General features: G+C 38.4%; 1 protein-coding gene and 1 pseudogene across 1 annotated transcript in view; both read left to right on the plus strand.

Annotated features, from left to right (window-relative positions):
• Positions 1 to 14,188, plus strand: part of PTGER3 (prostaglandin E receptor 3) — a 180,360-nt gene that overhangs the window by 101,112 nt on the left and 65,060 nt on the right. The window lies entirely within an intron of this gene.
• On the plus strand, positions 607 to 3,370 carry LOC125172862 (glyceraldehyde-3-phosphate dehydrogenase-like; annotated as a pseudogene).

Here is a 14,188-nt window from a genome sequence, read left to right on the forward strand (position 1 = left end):
GCTTCTCCCATTTCTCTGTCTCTCTCTCAACCCTTCTCTCTCTCCTTCTCTCTGTCTTTCTGTCATTCTCTCTTTGTGGCCATGTGTTAGTCTTTTTTTTTTCCTACACAACTTCTGTATTTGGGATATATCTCATTCTTCAGTCAAATGTCTGTTTCTCAATGCACATGACTATCTCACAGTTCTGGAGTTTTATATCTCTTTGGTTTCAACCACTCAAAAGAGACCAAGATTACCTTCTCTCATTCTCAATTCAACATGTACGAATCAAACTGTAGTACTCAGATTTGGAACTGGTGACCACTCTGGTCCAACCAAGTGAGGCACACAGCCTGGATTAAGCCCACCTCTGCATAAAGGGGTAGTTCTTGGAAAAAAGAGGCTATTGTAATGTGGATAAAATACTAAAAGCAGTTCACTAAAACAACTCCACCAGCTTTCCTGAAAGATCTTGTTCTTGTTCTAAAACCCATCTTCATCTTCCGGACCTTAGTAAATATGCAAAATGATACCAGCATAACAATATTAAAAAATGGCAAGGCAGAGTCTTCAATAATGAAATCCTGTATCAAAATCAATGCCACATGTTTGGTAGCCTGGCCAGGTATGTCAGGAGGATTCACAGCAAGCGAAAACCCCAACGACTACTTATTTACTTACTTACTGGTAAGCTGCAAGTTGTGGAGAAAAAAAGTAATCCATTCTAAAGAACAATTATCCACTTCCCACAGTAGTTTTCCAACATATCATCAGGGGGCAGTGAAGCAGATAAATAAGGCAGAGTTCCTTCCTTCAAAGATTCACAGAGACTTAGGGAGACAGACAAGTAAACCAATGATTTAAAAATAGCTACGATAATTGGGGTGCCTGGGTGGCTCAGTCGGTTGAGTGTCCAGCTTCAGCTCAGGTCATGGTCTCACGGTTTGTGAGTTCGAGCCCTGCATCAGGCTCTGTCCTGACAGCTATGAGCCTGGAGCCTGTTTCGGATTCTGTGTCTCCCTCTCTCTCTCTGCTCCTCCCCCACTCATGTTTCGTCTCTCTCTCTCTCTCTCTCTCTCTCTCTCTCAAAAATAAATAAACATTAAAAAAAATTTTTTTTAAAAAGCTACGATAAGTGCTAAAAGGGTGGGCATCTCAGAATGCTCCCGAATTTCAGAGGGACAAACATCCTGCTACAAGGAGTGTATACTAGTTTATTAGGGCCCGCCCTAACAAGATACCACAGAATGGATGGTTTAAACAACAGAAATTTAGTTTTTCACGGTTCTGGAAGCCAGACTTCCAGGATCAAGGTGTTGGCAACTTTGCTTTTTCCTGTGTCCTCTCTCCTTGGCTTGCAGACAGCTACCTTCTTGTTGTGTCCTCATATGGTCTTTTCTAAGTATGAATGTCTCTCTATGTGTCCAAATCTCCTCTTAAGTACACCAGTCAGATTGGGCTCCCCCTAAAGACCTCATTTAACCTTAATGACTTCTGTAAAGTTCCTGTCTCCAAATACAGTCACATTCTGAGGTATTGGGGGTTAGGGCTGCAACTTCTGAATTTAAGGGAGGGCAAATACAGTTCAGTCCACAACAGAGAGAAAGAAAAACTTTCTTTCTTTCTCTTTCTCTGCAGAGGAGCATTGTCTGCTTCAGTCTTAAAGCATAAGGCAGGAAAGGTATAACCCTGCAGGAGCAAAGGTATAAAAGCAAGAGTGAGCATGACTTATCTATGGAATTTTAAGTAATTTGGTATAGGTAAAACTTAGGATACATATGAGAAGTTGGAAATCGGTATAAAAGATAAAGTTGTACACACAATTAGGGATGGAATTATATTTATAATATAATTTATAATAAATATATATTATATTTTTATTTATATTGGGGTGTATTACATGGAGGTGGGTTAAACTATGGTAACAAATATGCATCAAAATGTAATAGCTCAAACACAACAAAAGTTTATTTCTAACTCTAATAACAGTCCAGTGTGGATGTTACAGATCCACTAGGAGTTCTTTTTTACACAGTGCTTCAGGGACCTGATTCCTTTTGTGTTAAGGCTCTCAACTGTGTGTCAAGATTGGGGTTCTATGTCCAGCTAGTAGCTTTCCCTTTAAGGTCTGAATTGCCAAGTAGCACACTTTACTTTTGCCTTTGTTGAGAACTAGTCATATGACCTCTTCTGGTTGCTGGGTTATGGAACTTATAATATCATAAGGGAGGCCTTCGTGGATAAAATTCAATTATGGAAAGCATTTTGTACAGAGGAACTCTATCAATCTTGTAAGTCATACTAAAGAATCTTGGTTTTAGGTTCTCTGCTCCTCCCCATTCAGCAGACAGCTGCATCTTCTGATGCAGTGTCAGCCGTGTGCCTGAGACACGATGGTGGAGGTGAGAAAAATGTGGATTTGGCTGTACTGGGTGCCTGGTCAACAGGGCTGCTTTTAACTCTGGCAAAGTAGATATTGTCACCATCAGTGATCCCTTCATCAACCCAATTACTTGGAATACATGTTCCAGTATGATTCTACCCATGGTAAATTCCACAGCACAGTCAAGGCTGAGAATGGGAAACTTGTCATCAATGGAAAGTTCATCTCCATCTTCCAGGAATGAGATCCCACCAACATCAAATGAGATGATGCTGGTGCTGAGTATGTTGTGGAGTCTAGTGGGGTCTTTGTCACCATGGATAAAGCTTAGGCTCACTTGAAGGGTAGGGCCAAGGGAGTCATCATCTCTGCCCCTTCTGCTGATGCCCTCATGTTTGTGATGGGAGTGAATGATGAGAAGTATGACAACTCCCTCAAGATTGTCAGCAATGCCTCCTGTACCACCAACTGCTTGGCCACTATGTCCAAGGTCATCCATGACAACTTCAGCATCATGGAGGGACTCATGACCACAGTCCATGCCATCACTGCCACCCAGAAGACAATGGATGACTCCTTGGGAAAGCAGTGGCATGATGACCAAGGGGCTGCCCAGAACATCATTCCTACTTCTACTGGTGCCACCAAGGCTGTAGGCAAGGTTATCTCTGAATTGAATAGGAAGTTCATTGGCATGGCCTTCAGTGTCCTTGCCCCCAACATGTCAATCATGGATCTGACCTGCCACCTAGAGAAAACCACCAAATACGATGACATCAAGGTGGTGAAGTAGGCATTAGAGGGTCCCTCAAGGGCATTCTGGGCTCTACTGAGGACCAAGTTGTTTCCTTCAACTTTAACAGTGGGACTCATTCTTCCATCTTCAATGCTGGGGTTGGCATTGTTCTCAATGACCACTCTGTCAAGCTCATTTCCTGGTGTGACAATGAATCTGGCTACAGCGATCAGGTGACGGGCTGTATGGTCCACACAGCCTCCAAGGAGTAAGAGCCCCCTGGATCACCAGCCAAGGCCAGAACAAGAGGAAAAGAGAGGCCCTCAGCTGTTGAGGAATTCTTGTCCCAACTCATCCACCAACACACTGAGAATCTCCTGACATCCACAGTTTCCAACCCAGAACACTGAGGAAGGAGAGGGGCTTGGGAAGTCCTACCTTGTCATGTCCCATTAATAAACTATATTGAACCTAGGCCAAAAAAAAAAAAAAAAAAAAAAAGAATCTGAGAAAGAGGGCATGACTGGGAATTTTAAAGCAGAAATAACATGACTGAATTTTCATTTTTTTCAAGTTTTTAAATTTTCATTTTAAAATGAAATGCTGGTAGCACTATAATGAAAGGACTCATGGGGCAATATGAGAAACAGATATAATATTAAGGAGGCTCTTTTGGTAATTCTGGAAAGTGGTCCTAAATTAAGTAGTGCTGGCAAGAGTGGAAAAGATGGGTCAGATTCCAGTGATATTTCAGAAATAGATTCATCATGAATCCTGACTGATTTCTTATGAGGAGAGAAGAGGAAGAAAATTCTAGGTATCTCATTATTTCTGACTTGGGTGAATGATGAAATTTTGGTAACATTAAACAAGGAGGAATGGGTGGAGGAAAGCCTCAGTCTGAAACATACTGATTTTGAGACTTCTGTAGGATATCCAAATGGCAGTATCCAGTGAGTTATTGTATACATACACTAAATTTTTCCGGAGAGAATCTGAGGCTTAAAATAGATTTTATAGTTATTACAGTAATGATGAGAGGTAGGTGAAATCACATATAAATGGAGTCATCCATAGTAATCATAGATTTATGCAATGACACAAGAATGTTGATTTTCAACTTCCACTTTAAAGGAAAAATGGGTTTAGGTAAAAAAAAAAAAGTTTAAATAATGCCAAGTTATGAAAGTAGTAGGTTGTCTATTTTATAAGTAGTTAATGGCAAAAATAAAAAGTTCCTGCCAAGTATCAGAGATTCATATACTACAAGAAATTATCATAAAACAGAAAATCATTACAAGTAAGAGGGGTTTTCTGAACTTGAGAAGTCTTTCTGCAAGAGTACTGCCATTATTATATGTACATTCAATGAAGTACACATTTAATTAATAACCCTATGTTCTTGCAAGTATCCATCAAGTATGTTGATAAAACAAGAGGTGGCCAATTTTATCCTTCCTGGTAAATAACCAGCTCCCTTCTGGAAACTCTGAATCATTTATATTTATATTTTCTGTTCACTTAAGGGTAGTCCCAATGTAATTACTAGTGGATTAAAAATGATCATGTGACTCCTGGGTAAGAACTCTGAATCAAAGACCCCAATGAAACATCCTATTAGGTGATTGTTAAAAAATGCCAAATAAACACCTAAATAATAACCAGATGTTAGAAAATGCTTGGAATTCCTCCTTTTTCTACTTTTTAAAAAGTTTATTTAAAAAAATTTTTTTTTGAAAGAGAGAGAGAAAGAATCCTAAGCAGGCTCCATCCTGTCAGCACAGAGCCCCGATGCTGGGCTTAAACTCACAAACTGTGAGATCATGACCCTGAGCCAAAATCAAGAGTCTGACACTTAACTGACTGAGCCACCCAGGCACCCCCAGAAAATGCTTGAAATTTCTTTAGATGATTATTACTAAATTCAGGAAATGAGAATGTAAAATGTTTTTAAAATATGGCATCATCATGGAGTACTTCCCAAAATACTGATATTTTCTTTCAGTTAGGATCATTAGGGTAAATTTTGTAAATCATTACCATAATTTTAGTAAGGGTCACTTACAAATTGTACTTGAGTTAACTGTACTGAAAAACTCCAGAGTAATTTGACCTTTGCCCTGCCTAATCTTGGTGCTCAGGCTCAAATGCGATGTTTGGGCACGGACTCTCACATTTGATGAGTTATCTTTTCATCTTCTTCTGAGGTCTGATTTCTATTTTAACTTCTACATCACAAAGAGTTTTAAAGAAGCCTTTTGCTAAAATGCCTCAAGGTCTTCCCCTATTCTCTTTAAAAAAGAGGAGGGGTAAATAGTATTTCAAAGTAGATATCTGTAATCCAGACTGTAGACCTTTTAGCTACAGAATTTAAATTTGGCTCCAAAATGTCATCTTTTACCTCCAAGTTAAAAGCTGATAATCTGAATAAGAGTTAAACTCTTACCTGCTTTTCATAAGATGAAATTATAGAACTAACCTGCTATTCTTTGGGATAATATAAAAGTGAAATACACTTGACATCAAAACTAGCCAATTGATTTAAATGATGTGTAAATATAATAAACAATGATTAACTTTTAAGTCTTTATAGGTGCCCTTCATTTTCAGGTTTTATATTTAATTAACCATGTAAAATCATGAAGAAACACCATGGATTACTTTAGTAGACATAGATAATCACTAAGCTGTCTAAATAGGTTTTTTTGGGAGGTGTAGGGGGGTGGCCAACTTCAAATTGGACTGAAGATACCTAAAAGGCAATCTCAAATACATTCACATTTGCAAGATCCTCTTCACCTAATTATTCCTTTTGATGTTCTCCAGCAATTTAACTGATCCCTTTTGCACAGCATACTCGTTATGGATTACATAGCTTAAATTGACATCCAAATGCTATAAGGACTTCCAAGTCTGTGCTATTCAGACTTCACACCTTTATAGCCAGTGTCTGGCTGGACATCACATTTAACTGAACTTCATTCAGGACCTGCTTCCCAAAGCCTGCTTCTTCCCCGGGGCTCTAGGCTCTGGCCATCAACCCTGAAATTATCCTGGATGACCTGCCCCTCCTGTCATTATAGTCACATGTGTCAATTCTGCCTCTATGTAATGTCCTTGAATCTGTCCATTTGTCTCTTTCCCCAGTTCAGCTAAATTAGTTCCAGCACTCTTATCTGATGGCTTACTCTAATGCTTTCCTGTTGCCCCCAGCCTTGTTTCTCCCACCAACCCTCAGCTTCCCTCACCAAATCTATTCACTGTGTAGCCAGAGTGACCTCTCCTCCACATCAGTTCCCCACACTGCAGCCAGAGAAATATTTCTAAGGCATAGAAATAACCTTGGCACTTTTCTGATTAGAAGTTTTGAGAATTTCTTATTTCTCCCAGAATAAATTCCAAACTTATTAACACCACATATATGGTCCTTAATAATTGGGGCCCTTTATAACTCTATTCTATTATTTATTTAGTTCCTAAATGTACCATGCCCCTCTAATAGTCTGAGAGAGAGAGAAAATCCCAAGCAGGCTCCCAGCCGTCAGCCCAGAACCTGACGCGGTCTCAAACCCACGAACCGTGAGATCATGACCTGCCTGAGCCAAATCAAGAGTCAAAAGCTTAACTGACTGGGTTACCCAGGTGCCCCAATAGAACCTGGAATTTTGCCTTAATAGGAGAGTCTGTCTGAATTGATCCAACTGATTTTTCAATTTCATGCATGACAATTCAGTATAAAAGTTTTATCTTTAACACATTCCTTTCTTTTTTTTTCCCTTTCAACCCTGAGCCTCCCCTTGGTTTCGGTGTCAGTTGGGTTACCCGGTTAACCACCAGCCCACTTTCATCAGAGAATCTGGTATATAGTGAATAAGATCCCTCTATTAAACTACTTGAGGTTAGGGGTGCCTGGGTGGCTCAGTTGATTAAGCATCGGACTCTTGATTTTGGCTCAGGTCATGATCTCCTGGTGATGAGATGAGGCTCTGCCTGGGGCCCAAGTCTGTGTAGGCTCCTTGTGGGGCTCCATGCTGAGTATGGAGTCTGCTTAAGGTTCTCTCTTAAGCCCCTCCCCTGTTCATGTGTGTGCTCTCTCTCTCAAAAACAAAAAAATACCATCTGAGGTTTAAAAAAATGATAATAATTTAGGCTAAAATCATGCCAATGACAGAATGATGTATTTTTTGTTGTTTCTGCTTATAGTAATAGCTGAGCAGAAAGAGTAGATAAAAAGAAATGAGAAATGCCCCTCTTACTCTAAATTAGACTACCTACATGAAAATTAGAGGTGGGAATTAAGAAATATGTAGATTTTCTTGTGTATTATAAATATGTGCCAACAAAAGTACATCTCTGATGTCACCTACAGTGAGAAATGTCTGAAATTAACTCCAATAGCCTCTTATTAATCCATTCTGTCTTTAATGTGCTTTCTTCCAATGTTTTCATTCTTTTTCTCAAATTTACTAGATGCTTTCTTACACTTGACTTTAGGATCAAGGCATCTTGGTGGGCTCACTATAGACATAGTCTTCTCCCTTTACATCTGGTTTAAAATATAAACCATATGTAACATCAATGATATTTACAAGGTGGTTATGTTTAGATTTGGTGATTAGCAAGTATCTTAAAAAGTGGAGAAAAGAAAGTTGAGAGCTGGTAGGTCAGAGGAGGTCAATTTGAGGAAGCAATTATTATGACATCTGACATTATGGCTTGTAATAAGCTTGGCCATCTGTTTCTTATAGAAGTTTTATTGTTTCTGTTGTTATTGCTGCTTCTGTCAGGAAAGAAGATCTGGAGAGTGTTTTAGAAAGCACATTTTTCATAATTCAAATGATATATCATCTTATGTAACTATTAACTTTAGTTATATCTTTACATTGATGTAGGCAAATTCTCTGGGTAATATTGCATGTATTGCCTGTATTCACATATTTGGAGACATCTAATTTTCCTTAGAGTCAATCCATGAGCATTTTTGTTGTTCAATACTTTAAAAATCTATGCTGGTGATGGATGGGCCAATTTTGCTAATGTGGGAACTAAGCAGGGAGAAACTGAGTTTCCCAAACACAGAGTCAATGTGAAGCTTCAGAGTCAGAGGATGTAGATTAAAGAAATTAAGCTTTGCCAAACTAAGTTTCCTCAACTGAAGTAGCTGAATTCCTGAATCGAAGCCAGTCACTCTGAGCTCTGTGTTTTATTTACAGTGCAGCACGTTCACAATGATGTATATTACTCATGTGTATGCTCGGAGACATGTGACTGTGAAAGAAAAAAAGGAGTAGAATTCAATGGGCCAATTTTGTTGTTTAACTTTGGTCAAAGTCTTGGCTGACATTGTTGAGATCGTTTTGCCTTGTGGATAGTTTAGTGTGTGGTGTAATGTGTCCCCCTTTCCAGGTAATAAAGAATTAAGGTTTATCTGTGCTTCTGATGAACGAAAATTCTGATGAAATAAAATTCAGTTCTTAAGTCACAGAAAAATGTATGGGTCACTTAGTAGACCAACTAAGGTCCTGAATGAGAGTCAGTAAAGATTTTTTTCTTACCCTGATTTTCTATCAGAATTGAATTACATCCTGTGTTAAGGCAGGATACCTACATAATGGTAGGTAAACCGATGAACATTTCTAAGCCTCACTTTTCTCTTCTGTAGAAAGAGGGGTAATGATACTTGGTCTATAGTATTGTCAGGAGAATAAAATGAGAATATATGTGAAGAGGTTAGCACAAGAATGGGAATAAAAGTTTTCAATAAATGGAGCTAGAACAATGTCAGAACAATGAAGTCTTTGAAGATTTTATTTTCAGCAAATAGACCCATCCTATTCCTCCTTGTGGCTATTGATTTGTGTGCTTAGAGCATCCTGTAACATCTCAATCAGCTTCCATGAAAGAGACTGCCTCACCTATTTCTAGCTGCTTGCAGTGATGTTACCATTTTGAAGGATATGGCAGCAGGCCAAAAGTTAACACTTCCCTAACTTCTGAGTCAAAACAAACAAACAAACAAACAAACAAAAAACAACCCTACCATTATTCTTCTGAAGTCATTTTTTTCCAAGAATACCTAAGCACTGAAAGAAAAAGTGCTCTTTCCTCTCCTTTCATGTTCTTAACACCTGTTTATTTGGCATTTGTTACATGCTGGTCCCAGGCAAATAAAAATGAATCTGAGATCATCTCTGCTCTGCAAAAGAATATACTGCATTGTTCACTGATATATATTTGGGAAATTACTGTAAATATATACATTTATTTCAGCAAACATCGAGAACATTTTGGGGAAAGATAATCAAAGGCATGATGTTTTTCTGATACGCCAGATGATAGGGAGGATTCCATTAAAATCCAGGAAAATTATGAGAGAGTGTGAGCAGGGGAGGATTAGAGAGAGAGGGAGACACAGAAACCAAAGAAGGCTCCAGGCTCTCAGCTGTCAGCACAGAGCCTGATGCGGGGCTCAGACCCACAAACCACAAGATCATGACCTGAGCTGAAGTCGGGCACTTAACTGACTGAGCCACCCAGGTGTCCCACCCATTAAGCATTTATAAAACCATTGGTCAGTACTAGGCACTATGGCAAGTGACTGAGTTAGAAAATGCAGTTTTGCCCTTCAGAAGCTCATGGTTTAATTACAGAAGAGAGAGATATGTAAGCAAATAATTACAATTAGTGGATTTATAACATTACAATATTAATAATATGTTATATATGGTTCTAAACTAAACTAATCTAGTCTAGTTACTCAGGGAGTCTCTGATTCTACCTTAGGTCTACAATCATGTGTTTCTCTGTGTGTGTGTCTATATGTGTGTCTATATGGGGAATCTAGAAAGTCTTCATAAATAAGACATTTGAGTTAAGTCTTGGGGAAGGGTAAGACTTCAGCAAGCTGCCTGGGGGGTTGGGGACACAGGAGCATTATAGGTGAAGAAGGAAGGAAACTAAATTTCCTTAGAAAACTGCAAAGAAGGTGTCTGTTTTTCCAAAGAAGACATCCAGATGGCCAACAGACGCATGAAAAGATATTCAACATCACTTATGACCAGGGAAATACAAATCAAAACTATAATAAGATATCACCTCACACCAGTCAGAATGGCTAAAATAAACAACAAAGGAAACAACAGGTGTTGGCAAAGATGCAGAAATATTGGGAGCCCTCTTACACTTTTGGTGGGAATGCAAACTGGTGTAGCCACTCTGGAAAACAGTATAGAGGTTCCTCAAAAAGTTAAAAAAAAAAAATAGAACTCCAGCAATCGCACTACTAGGTATTTACCCAAAGGATACAAACATACTAATTTGAAGGTATACATGCACCCTGATGTTTATAGCAGTGCTATCAATAGCCAAATTAAGGAAAGAGCCCAATGTCTTTCAACTGATGAAAGGATAAAGAAAATGATATATATATAGATATATAGATACATATAGATGGTATAGATATAGATAGATATATAGATACATATCCATTATATATCTATATATAATATAGATATCCATATATATATATAATGAAATATTACTTAGCCATAAAAAATAATGAAATCTTGTCATTTGCAATGACATGGATAGAGCTAGAGTGTACTATGTTAAGCAAGATAAGTTGGCCAGAGAAAGGCAAATACCATATTATTTCACTCATGTGGAACTTAAGAAACAAAACAAATGAATACAGAGGTGAGAAAAGAGAGGAAAACCAAGAAACAGACTCTTAACTATAGGAAACAAACCGATGGTTACCAGAGGGGAGGTGGGTGGGGAATGGGGAAAATAGGTGATGGGGATTAAGGGGCACACTTCTTGTGATGAGCACTGGGGGTTATATGTAAATAATGAATCACTAAATTCTATACCTGAAACTATTAAACTAAATGGAATTTAAATAAAAACCTGAAAAAATAAAAGAAAGTGAGTGTCTGAAGTATAGTGTGTGGAGATGGGGAAGGAGATCTGGGAGTGTGAATTATGATTTAGACATGAAAGAGAAGTGAACACTCTGGGAAAGACCAGATAATGAAAGGCTTTGTCCGAAGCAACAGGGAGCCCCTGAGGTAGCTACAGTTGCTTGCTGGCTAGAGGCTGCCATGGGGGTCTGGGTCAATGTGTTGTATGTAGTCTGGTTCAGTGCTGCCGGACCTTTGGCCACCCCGTATCCCACTCCCAGCCAGCTATTTTGTGAATTTATGCCCTCAATTTCAGAAGCCTTGAAACCAAAGTCCATTGGTATTTCTTGAAATACTGTGGGAACATAAAATAACACTTTCATTTGGTTTGGAACCATTCGCTTCATCTTTGGATATGAACATAATTTAGGTCTGAAAATCAGAGACATTAAAATAGGACTATATAGGTGGGAGCATATTTCAAACTGATAAGAGATTTCTATTTTTTGAGTAATAGTTCAAGACTGGTTTCCTCTACCTTGAGTTGCTGTGAACAGTTAGCTTCCTTTGTTCTTGGAACATTAGCATGTTTGTCCATATTTCATTTACTCATTCACTAATCTCCCCCCACTGGTAGTAGAAGTTGAACAAGGGGGCACCTGGGTTGCTCAGTCGGTTAAGCGTCCGACTTCAGCTCAGGTCACAGTGAGTTCGAGCCCCATGTCGGCCTCTGTGCTGATAGCTCAGAGCCTGGAGCCTGCTTCGGATTCTGTGTCTCCCTCTCTCTCTGCCCCTCCCCTGCTCATGCTCTGTCTCTCTCTGTCTCAAAAATAAATAAATTTAAAAAAAAATCAAAAAAAAAAAAGAAGTTGAATAAGAACCCTTCCTGGGTGGCTAGTTGGTTAAGCATCTGACTCTTGATCTCGGGTCAGGTCATGATCTCACAGTTCATGAGTTTGAGCCCCACATCAAGCTCTATGCTGACAGTGTGGAGCCTGCTTAGGATTCTCTCTCTCTGCCCCTCCCCTGTGTGTTCTATCTCTCTTTCTCTCTCTGTCTCTCTTTCTCTGTCTCTCTCTCTCTCAAAATAAATACACGAACTTAAAAAAAAGAGCCCTTCTGGGAATTTGGTAAAGAATTACCTTTCCACCTGTTTCCCAGTTCACCACTCCGACATAAACACTGTTTAGAAAAACACTGTTTAGGGTGAAAGCAATGTCATTTCATACAGAGTGATGTGTGTCACAAAGTATTTGATTAACCAGGGTGGCCAAAGACAAAGTTAATTATTTGGTCAATATTTTACTAGGTCTTTCAGTTATTACCCATTTTATTTTTAATTACTATTTTCTATTCTCTCCATATACACATCTGATGTTTTACCTGAATGTACTTAAATTATAAGGTCAAATGAAAAAGCTATAAGAAAGATTAAATCATATTTTATCAGAAATCTGTACCTGGCATCATTCTTGGAAGGCATGTTTACAATTAAAAAAAAAAAAAGACAACTCTAGGGAGAATTCCTTTTGTTTTAACTTCACTAAGTTTCTGTCAAGTTACTTTTTATAAAACCACATCAAGATGTGACAACAGGATGATAGATAAGAACTACACAGCTTTTACATTTTGAAGGTACGAGAGGCCTCTGAAAATAGATTTCCTATGAAAAGTGCAGAATCAAAGCACAGCTATGTCTATTAGTCTCTATTGTTACTTCATTTCATAACTTTGGATTAGTCATTAAAAATGCCAAAGGAGTTATAGGTTTTCTGGAACACAACAGAGTATTATATACAAGGGCAGTTTGCAAAGCTCTAGTTTATAGCTATCTTGAGGAATGGAGCTGCCCAAAAACTCTGTTCTGGGACGTCCTTAGTTCAAAGCAACTAGCAGGAGTTTTGCTTAAATCAAACCTTAGAACTGGACTCCCTGGTTCCCAGATTGTTACGATGTGTGTTTAAAAAAAAACAAAAACAAAGAACTTGGGGCACTTGGGTGGCTCAGTCGGTTAAACGTCCAACTTTGGCTTCTTCCCAGAAGTTTTGAAAGGATCAAATGAGATAATCTATGTGAGGATGAGAACATTCTACACTTCTAAAAACTTTATGCATTTAACAAATATTTAGTTAGCACTTAGGACACATAGCACATGTGGTAGACACCAAAAAAAAAAAAATGATGAATTATAAAGTTAGCATTTGGAGGATCTTGAGGTCTTGTAGAGGAGACACAGATATCTGTAAATGACAGTAACACCATAGTGACTACTTTTCCCTTGGGGTGGAAGTTGGGGAATATTTCACAAAAGAGATGCCAATGAACTCTAATATATTAAAAGATGGCTAGGAGTTTTCCAGGCAGAAACTGTGTTAAAGGATATACAAAACAGTGGAAACAGCCTGAGTAAAGACAGAGGAGGTAAAACACATGATATAGAAGAAATGGTAAGTAGGTCATTATAGTAAAGCACAGGATGTGGGGCAGCATGTAGCAGGAAATAAAGCCAGAAAGAAGCATATGTTGGAGCCAGATTATAAAAGACTTGGGAGTTATGGGTTCTTTTATCAGGTTAATGGTTAGCATAGAGATGCTTTAACTGGGCAAGTACTATGATGATGACAATAAGAATAGTAATAATCATTATTATTTTTATAACAATAATAATGGATAATATTTACAGAACTTCATTCTTTTTGATCGCTGAATTGAGTAATATTCTATTGTAAATATATACCACGTCTTCTTTATCCATTCATCAGTCGATGGACATTGGGATCTTTCTATGGTTTGACTATTATTGATAGTGTTGCTATAAACATTGGGGTGCATGTGCCCCATTCAAATCAGCATTTTTGTATCCTTTGGATAAATACCTAGTAGTGCAATTGCTGGGTTGTAGGGGGCTTTTTTCCAGAGCTGTTTTCCAGAGTGGCTGCACCAATTTGCATTCCCACACTTGCAATACACTTGCAAAAGTGTTCTCCTTTCTCTACCAACATCCTCACCAACATCTGTTGTTTCCTGAGTTGTTAAGTTTAGCCACTCTGACTGGTATGAGGTGGTATCTCATTGTGGTTTTGATTTGTATTTCCATGATGATGAGTGATGTTGAGCATCTTTTCATGTGTCTGTTAGCCATCTGTATATCTTCTTTTGAAAAGTGTCTCTTTATGTCTTTTGCCTATT

This window comes from Prionailurus viverrinus, chromosome C1, assembly GCF_022837055.1.
Source record: "Prionailurus viverrinus isolate Anna chromosome C1, UM_Priviv_1.0, whole genome shotgun sequence".
Taxonomy (NCBI): Eukaryota; Metazoa; Chordata; class Mammalia; order Carnivora; family Felidae; genus Prionailurus; species Prionailurus viverrinus.